The sequence below is a fragment of the Dryobates pubescens genome, chromosome 5 (assembly GCF_014839835.1).
Source record: "Dryobates pubescens isolate bDryPub1 chromosome 5, bDryPub1.pri, whole genome shotgun sequence".
Taxonomy (NCBI): Eukaryota; Metazoa; Chordata; class Aves; order Piciformes; family Picidae; genus Dryobates; species Dryobates pubescens.
The window spans coordinates 8,319,240-8,327,447 of NC_071616.1; positions in this window are offsets into that span (position 1 = coordinate 8,319,240).

Sequence of the window (8,208 nt, forward strand, 5' to 3'; positions counted from 1 at the left end):
TTTTTTTTCCCTAATGTCCAGTCTAAACCTATCCTGCTGCAGCTGGAGGCCATTCTTCTGTGAGAAGACACCATAGGTACTTAGCAACAGAAAAAGAGGGAATACCAAAGTAGCCTTAACATTTACATCAGGGTGGGAGAAGTTTTATGGGGTATTTTAAGAAGCTACACCTGACATTTTGGAAAGGCAGCTGATACCTGCACAGTGTGCAGGATTAAAGAGTGGACAAAAATGATGGAGATCAAGGAACCCCAGAGGAATAATCTCTTGTTGGCTAACCCTTTGCAAAACAGGCTGCTTTGTCTCTCTGTTTACCTGTTAAAAGTACAGAATGTTCCAAATGACACATGTCCTTAGGATGGATCCATGGCTGTTAACGTAATACTTTAACTGTTGCAAAGTGTTACATAAATTTTAAGTATCTTTTTAATATTAAGTTTGTGGCCAAGTTCCTTCAATTACTTTCCCCAAATGAAATTTGTCTTCATTGTAGAAACTAATAGAATGTTTTTCTGCCTGGGTTGATTTGTTGATATGTCCCACATGGGAGAGAACTCTATAACAAATGTCAGCCTGCTGATGGGATACTGGATATTTGTTTAATGGATTTTGTTGAAACTAGTAAAATCATCAGAAGCTGTGGGACATAAGTCAAACTAGTGAACTATTTGAAATAAGAGTGCTGTCTAGCTGGTGTAGAGAAATCTACTGCATGTGTTATGAATTATAAAGGAGTATCAGTCTTGGAATTTTTTCTTCAGTGTGAGAGAATCAGGTTAATGGAATGCGTGCACCTGAAGGGATGATTAGTTCATTAGCCATTCATTCTGAGGTTGAAAACTGTATTATGGAAGGGATTTTATTATATATAAGTATTTTTTTTAATGCTTAGCAATTTCTTTTGGAGATGGTTGAGTGTTTAGCACTGATTTTACTGGCTTTTGTAGTAAGCTGTGTGACTTCCCTAAGTTTTAGGACTTAGTGTTACTGTTAATAGCAAGGACATGGCTTGTATCTTCCAAATACAGTTATTCTAAGTGTAATGTGGAATTACTGACCTAAAATGTTGCAACTTCTCTTGAATGTGTGTATATTGTTCCAGAACTTGCAGAGAAAACTGAGTGTAGGAGGAACTGTAAAAGCATGTTATACTTCTGATCTGCTCAATGCTCATAGAATTCCATGTGCAGGTGAATTAATGCATAAACTTTAGGTTTTTCTGTAATAATGAACGTGATCGTTGTGACCTTAATTTTGTGTTTTACTAAGAACTGAGCCTTTTGCTCAATTCAGAATAGCTCCATAAGGGTTCTTAATGGAGGACACTTTTCTTTATGCTGTTATTGAATGATTTTATGAAGTGCAGAATGAGTGGCAGTTTCTTTGGTTTCAGGTAGGCTTGCTGAGATGCATCTTTAGGAAGCCTCTGATTTTTGCTCTGAGGCTGATTTTGCTAATGTCCAGTTGGTAAGGATTCAAGTAACCCACTACAGAAATGGAAGAGGCTTGATTTCTGTTTTGTTCTGTGTTGATTCCAACCATGTGCTCTTTTTTTCCTCTGCTGAAATCCCTGTGGCTGAAAGGAGGAGATCGGGCAGGTAACTGGCAAGGAGCTCTGAATCCAGGGGCCGAGAAAGTACTGTACTCTACTTCAACTAAAGATTAAGAAATTGGAGTGCTTTCTGGGCCCTTGAATTCTTTAAACCCTGCTGATTCCCACCATGTGCTTGCCCACATCTTTCATCATCCCTACTCCCAGTATTAAGTAGTGGGATTTTGCTTAGTTGCTTGTTGCAATAGCTGACAGCCCCAGCTGTGGCTGAGAGCTTGCTGTACCTTGTAACGGACCAGCACACTAAGACGACCCTTTTATGTTGAACAGTGACCACATGAGTTCTTAAAAGACCTAATTTTAGGAATTTGAACTAAAGTCCTGTCAGTACTGTAAAAGGCTGATGATTTGAGTAGTTTTATAATAATTAGTTCAGTCAATACTGGCATCTCTCTTGACTGCAGGTGTGTGGGTGTGGGCAAACCAAGATCAGTATTACTTCAGCTTAGATTGCTGCGGAAAACCAGAAAGCTATTTCTGTGTTGAGTGAGGCAGAGAGAGGCATATGACAGAAGAGCAACTCTGTTATTATGTTTGACCCTTTTCTTTTATTTTTTTTTCTTCTGTTCCCCCCACCCACCCTTCTCCTTTTTGATTATCACTACACTGTTGCATCATGTCTCAAATTAGACTTCTAAGCTGTTTGTGGAAGAATCCCCATCTAGCCTGTCAGTAGGTAGTGGGTTAAAGATAATACAAATTTTATGACCTCAAAATACATCATGAATACTTGTGTAATGGGTTTCAGATGTTACTCTCATTTTATGAACTGATGATCCGATGTGGCTTAGGATGCATGTCTGTAGCAGCGGTGGAAATTGTTCTCATAACCTCTGAGGTTCTGCCTGTGCTTTTAATATTAGCTGATCTCCAGCTACACTTGGGCAGGGGATGATGCCTACTTGATGGCATCAAGAGTGTCTCTGCCAAGAGCTGTGATCTAGGTATTGAGTGCATTTATGTCTTTCATGAAGAAACTTCTTGGTTTATCTCTGTGAACTTTACCTTTACTCTTCCCTAATTTGTAGGCTGTTACCCTCCTGCAAAGCCTTGAAGGAATCTGAAGTACTCAGGCTGCGCTATTCCATATACTGGACACCTGTGTATGTCTGGTTTTGTGATAGGAGTGCTGGAGACATCAAGATGGAAACAACTGAATCTGTAGCAGTCTTTCCTGTTTCAGCTCAGTGCATTTAGATGTGTTTTCTCCTTGGGGCTGAAGTGCAGAGATAGGATATGTCTCTGGTGTATCCATGCAATTCTCCAGCTCATGAGCTTCTAGCAGGAGAGACATTTGGAGTGAAGGACACATCGTGGTTATCACAGAATCTCAGCATGTTAGGGGTTGAAAGGGACTTGGAAAGATATGTGGGTCCAACCCCCCTGCCAGAGCAGGATCTCCTAGAGTAGGTCACACAGGAATGTATCCAAGTGGGTTTTGAATGTCTCTAGAGAAGGAGACTCTACAACCTCTCTGAGAAAACGTTTTTGCTTATGTTTAGGTGGAACCGCCTATGCTCCAGCTTGCACCCATTGCCCCTTGTCCTATTATTGAACATCACTGAGAAGAGCCTGTCTCCATCCTCCCAACACTTGTCCTTCACATATGTCAGCTGTATGAATGTAAGGGCTGGGAGAAGCTTTTGGCCTGCTCTTTGCCATTCTGACTGCAAAGCCTGCTGTGATTTCTGCATGTTGGACTATTCCTCTCTGTTGCTAGCAACTGCCCTTCCTGACAGCTCCAAACAAAATAGCTTAAAATAGCTATCTAAGTGCTGACAATTAGAAGAACTGCTAACCCATTTCCAGTGGGAAGGGAGAGTCTGTTCATGTAACTACAAAACCCTGGAAGTAATGTTTCATGCCACTTAATTGCTGTGCTCTTTCTGTGCTCTAAGGCTGCCCAAGCCTCTTCATATCATGGTGTTTATCTTGATGACAGATTATAATAGCCCATATTCCTAGCTTCAGTACAGTTTATAAACATTAACTGCTCTAAGAAATGCACCGTGTACCTATTTGGATCTAAGTTGTCTCTGCTGTACTAGCAGCTCTCTCAGTAGCCGGTAGAAACAACATTGTCGGGCCCTTTAAAAATCAGGGTGGGTCGTTCCCCCCCCCTTCATGTTTCATAATCTATTAAAATTAAAATTCTAGCCTTGTCTTTTTAATATAATTTTTCTTACTCATCCAGGATGATTTTGTTCTTATGAAAAAGTTTGTGTAACCCTGGCTCATTTGTTCTAAGGACAAAACTAACACACACTTAATGGTCTTTGTAAAAACTGCTTTTGTCTTTCTTTTCCCTTGAAAACAAAAAAACTATGTGAGAAATCCCAGGTGCATTTTGAAAAGTGAGCTCCTACCAACTTTACAGCTTGACTCAAGACAATCCAAAAGAAGTACCAACTCCTTTCTCATAGAACTGTTACCCAAAAACTTCCTTTTGAGGCACGTCTGTGGTGCCTCAAACCTTGTAATTCCAAATAAAATCCATCGCCATGCGGTTCTGCGTATTGGAGTGCGTCTCTGTGTTTGAAAATGGTGGTGTGGAAAATTAGGGGATAAAGAAAATTGTGAACATGGATGTGAATAGTAGGTAAAAAAATATAACAAGAATGTATGCTAATCACAGTATCACTAAGGTTGGAAGAGACCTCAAAGATCATCAAGTCCAACCTGTCACCACAGGCCTCATGACTAGACCATGGCACCAAGTGCCACATCCAATCCCCTCTTGAACACCTCTAGGGATGGTGACTCTACTACCTCCCTGGGCAGCCCATTCCAATGACGAATGACTCTTGGTGAAGAACTTTCTCCTCACATTGAGCCTAAACTTCCCCTGGCACAGCTTGAGACTGTGTCCCCTTGTTCTGGTGCTGGTTGCGTGGAAGAAGAGACCAACCCCTTCCTGGCTACAACCACCTTTCAGGTAGTTGTAGAGGGCAGTGAGGTCACCCCTGAGCCTCCTCTTCTCCAGGCTTAACAATCCCAGCTCCCTCAGCCTCTCCTCGTAGGGCTGTGCTCAAGGCCTCTCCCCAGCTTTGTTGCCCTTCTCTGGACACGTTCAAGTGTCTCAATGTCCTTCTTAAACTGAGGGGCCCAGAACTGGACACAGGACTCAAGGTGTGGCATAACCAGTGCAGAGTACAGGGGCACAATGACTTCCCTGCTCCTGCTGGCCACACTATTCCTAATGCAGGCCAGGATGCCATTGCCTTCTTGGCTACCTGGGCACACTGCTGGCTCATGTTTAGGCAGCTGTCAATCAGCACCCCCAGGTCCCTCTCCGTTTGGCAGCTCTCCAGCCACTCTGACCCCAGCCTGTAGCTCTGCATGGGGTTGTTGTGGCTAAAGTGCAGCACCTGGCACTTGGACTTGTTAAATGCCATCCCATTGGACTCTGCCCATCTGTCCAGTTGGTGGAGGTAAGACCATTAAACCAGAAAAGAAAGCTGCCCAATTAAATAACATATGAGACACATTTTCACTGCCTCTCCTTTATTACTGTAATAGACCAAAATATTTTACTGAAGTGAGATTTGTATTTCTCCATAATTCAAATAGTTTATGAGGTGTAGTTAGTTTTCTTCAAGTATGTATGTTTTTGCTAAACAATATGCTGATTCCACATGTTCTGATACTTTGCTTGCTGTAGATAATGAACTTATGATGCCGAATACCAGGAACGGTCTAGACTGGAGCAATACTTTGTCAGGTTTGGTGGTGCAATACATGTACCAGATTTTGCTGGTGCACAGCCCTTCAGTATGACCATTATCTCCCCTCCTTCGTGTCATGAAGTTAAGAGATTTCACTTTAAAACCTTTGGTCAGTATAGTGCTTTAATTCAGCTTGCTGAATTCCCAGACTGAAAATGGGAAAGTGAAAGTGCTAACGCAGTAATTTTAAGCATGCTGTCCTCAGGGCGGAGGTGTCCTTGAAGTCAGTCCTAGCTTTAGTCTTTCTCTGCAATAGAAATGGGCCAATCACGTGAAAGTTTGGATAGGCCATAAACATCTTTTAGGTGTGTGTACTACTTACGTGTTTGCTCACCCCAGGCAGGCACCTTAGGGCAAGTGTGGAAGTTGTAAGGCTTCCTGGATAGTGTTTTCCTTTTTGTTGTCTGTCGGTGAAGGAGCTTGCCTTTGATCTCGTTGCACCTCTTACGGGCAGGCTGTAACGTTCCTTTCTTCACTGTGGGATGTTACACAAAGAAGTAAGCCTTCCCCATTTCATTATCTTGATTAATTCTAGGACTTCTGTCTTACACAAGAGTAATTTACATGGAGGGGTTAGGGTGATGCTTATTTTCTTCTTCTTTTGTAGTGGGTCTTCTTTTAAACTGTTCAGCTGATTTGCTTTGGCTTGTTTGGTTTTTGCTTCAATTGCTGCTCTTCTGTGGTGCTAGATTCTTGGAAAATACACCTTTTGCTATAGAGACAGGCTTTCTAGGTATCTGTGGAAAGTATTCTACCACTTGGGGTAAGGTGCTGGGGACATAAATCCATCGTTCTCCATTTACATGTTTTGACTTTCCACACTGTTGTGGTTCTCAGTTGCTTTGAGCTTTTCTCTGCCTTTCTTCAGAAGATAGATTGCTGTGCTTTGCTGTATAGAGTTTACAGACATGGTCTATTTCCTGTTTTTCCTTGTTCTCTCCCAGGGCAATGTGTAGGAAAGCTGTTCTGTTATCCTTCCTGTTCAAGGTTCTGAAGGTGGTGAGTGGGAGGTTGCAAACAATCTGTAGGAATATTGCTGTAGCTCTCTGGAAGAAAATCTGAAAAGTGAGTGTGCAGGAGAGGCTTTTGAGGGAGGGTTGAAGCTGTTTTAATACACAGCAGGGAAAGCAGTGGATAAGGTTAAGCTGTGTGCAATAAGCTATCCCCTGTTCTTTTCACTTTCCTAGTTCTTACTCAGGGCTGTTGCAATAGGTGGTGGTTTCATAGCAGCAAATTTCTGTTAGGCGGAACTAGTTTCATGTTTGTGATGCCCAGTAGGACTCCAGTCATTAAAAAAAACCCCAAACAGCCATAACCAGCAACAAAACCTACCTTATTGAACTACCTCTGTCCTGTTGGTGAACTGGAGGAGTTAATATTAGTGAAAATAAGTACAGAATAGTGTATTTGCTTTGTCCTTTCTGCCCATGTATAGGTAATGCACACAATTTTTCTTTCATGTGTCAAATTAAACCCATGTTTTCTTCCAGGGCTGGAGGGGAACTGATAGCTAATATCCTGTAATCTGTTCTTGATTTTTGACCTGGTTTGTTGTGTCATCCTAGATGTGAGTTAGTTCCTCTGACTTTGTTCCTTATTGGTAAAATGTGGTTCATGATCCCTTACCTGTTTCATAAATAGGGATTTGATTATAATAGTGAGAAATTAGAGAAGGAAGGCTTGCTTGTTCTGTCTCAGGACACTGAGTAGCTTGTTGCATTAGACTTGAATGTAAAAATGGTTCTTGGAATCTGTTCATCATCATTAAAAGTGATTGAGCTTCTTGCAGGGGAGACCAGTAATTTGAGCTGCTAGCAGCAGAAGGATTTAGTGAGAAATGATTCTTGTCACTCTTAGATTTCCTGTAAGGAACTGACAGCGTTGCTGCAGTTAAGGCTGAGAATGTATATTAGCTAGAACCCAGCTACGCTTTTTATTTCTTACATGAAAAAAAACCCCACAAACTAAACCAGAAATATTTAAAAGCTAAGACTGAAGTCGTGAAGTAGAAGATGGTCTCTGGCCACTTGGGTTTGGTTGGTTTTTTTCCTGCAACTTTGCCAAGGTTTGAAGAGAAATTCAAGCCTTTCCTGAGTCATTTCTGCATCATTTGTCTGTCAGAGAGAACGGTATGCAAATGATCTCAAAGGACATTAGGAATGTGCAAAATTTAAACTTGCTTATCATGGCAAACATAGGTGGTATAGCAGATGCACCAAGCAAAGCACAGGACAGCACAGGCCTTGACAGGTGGACTGAAGAGCAGAGTTTAAGGTTACTACAATGTATGAAGTCATGAACTTGTTTTGTGAACATGTATACAAATATGCTTGTACTTAGTGAAGAGAGTATTTAAAGAAATGGATTAATAGTAAGTGGTCATTAAATATATAAACAAAGAGTTTTAAAGGGAGATAAAGATACTTTATATTCAGTGGTTGCAATTGAGTGTTTCTAATTTGTCCTCTAAATCAATCTTCCAGCTTCAGTTAGAAAATATTACATTACAAAAGATTTTATAGCAAATTCTCCAGGCTGTTGATAAACTGGGGCAGGATGGTGCAATGGTAGGGCAGGAACATCTAAATGATTCTGCAGAACCTACTGTTGGTTGAGTAAAATCTGCTAATGGGTGCTCAAGGCTGATACCAGCCTAGTGAGTGGCTCAGTGCATATGCTCTGCACTGCTCAGGTATTTCTGCTTTGAAAGAATTTACTAAATAATCTGAGAACAGAGACTCCTCAGTCCTGTTGTATACTTAAGTCCTTCAAGGAGATTGTCTAGCCCATGTAGCCTGGAGAAGAGGAGACACAGGGGTGACCTTATTGCTCTCTACAACTACCTGAAGGGAGGTTGTAGACAGGTGGAGG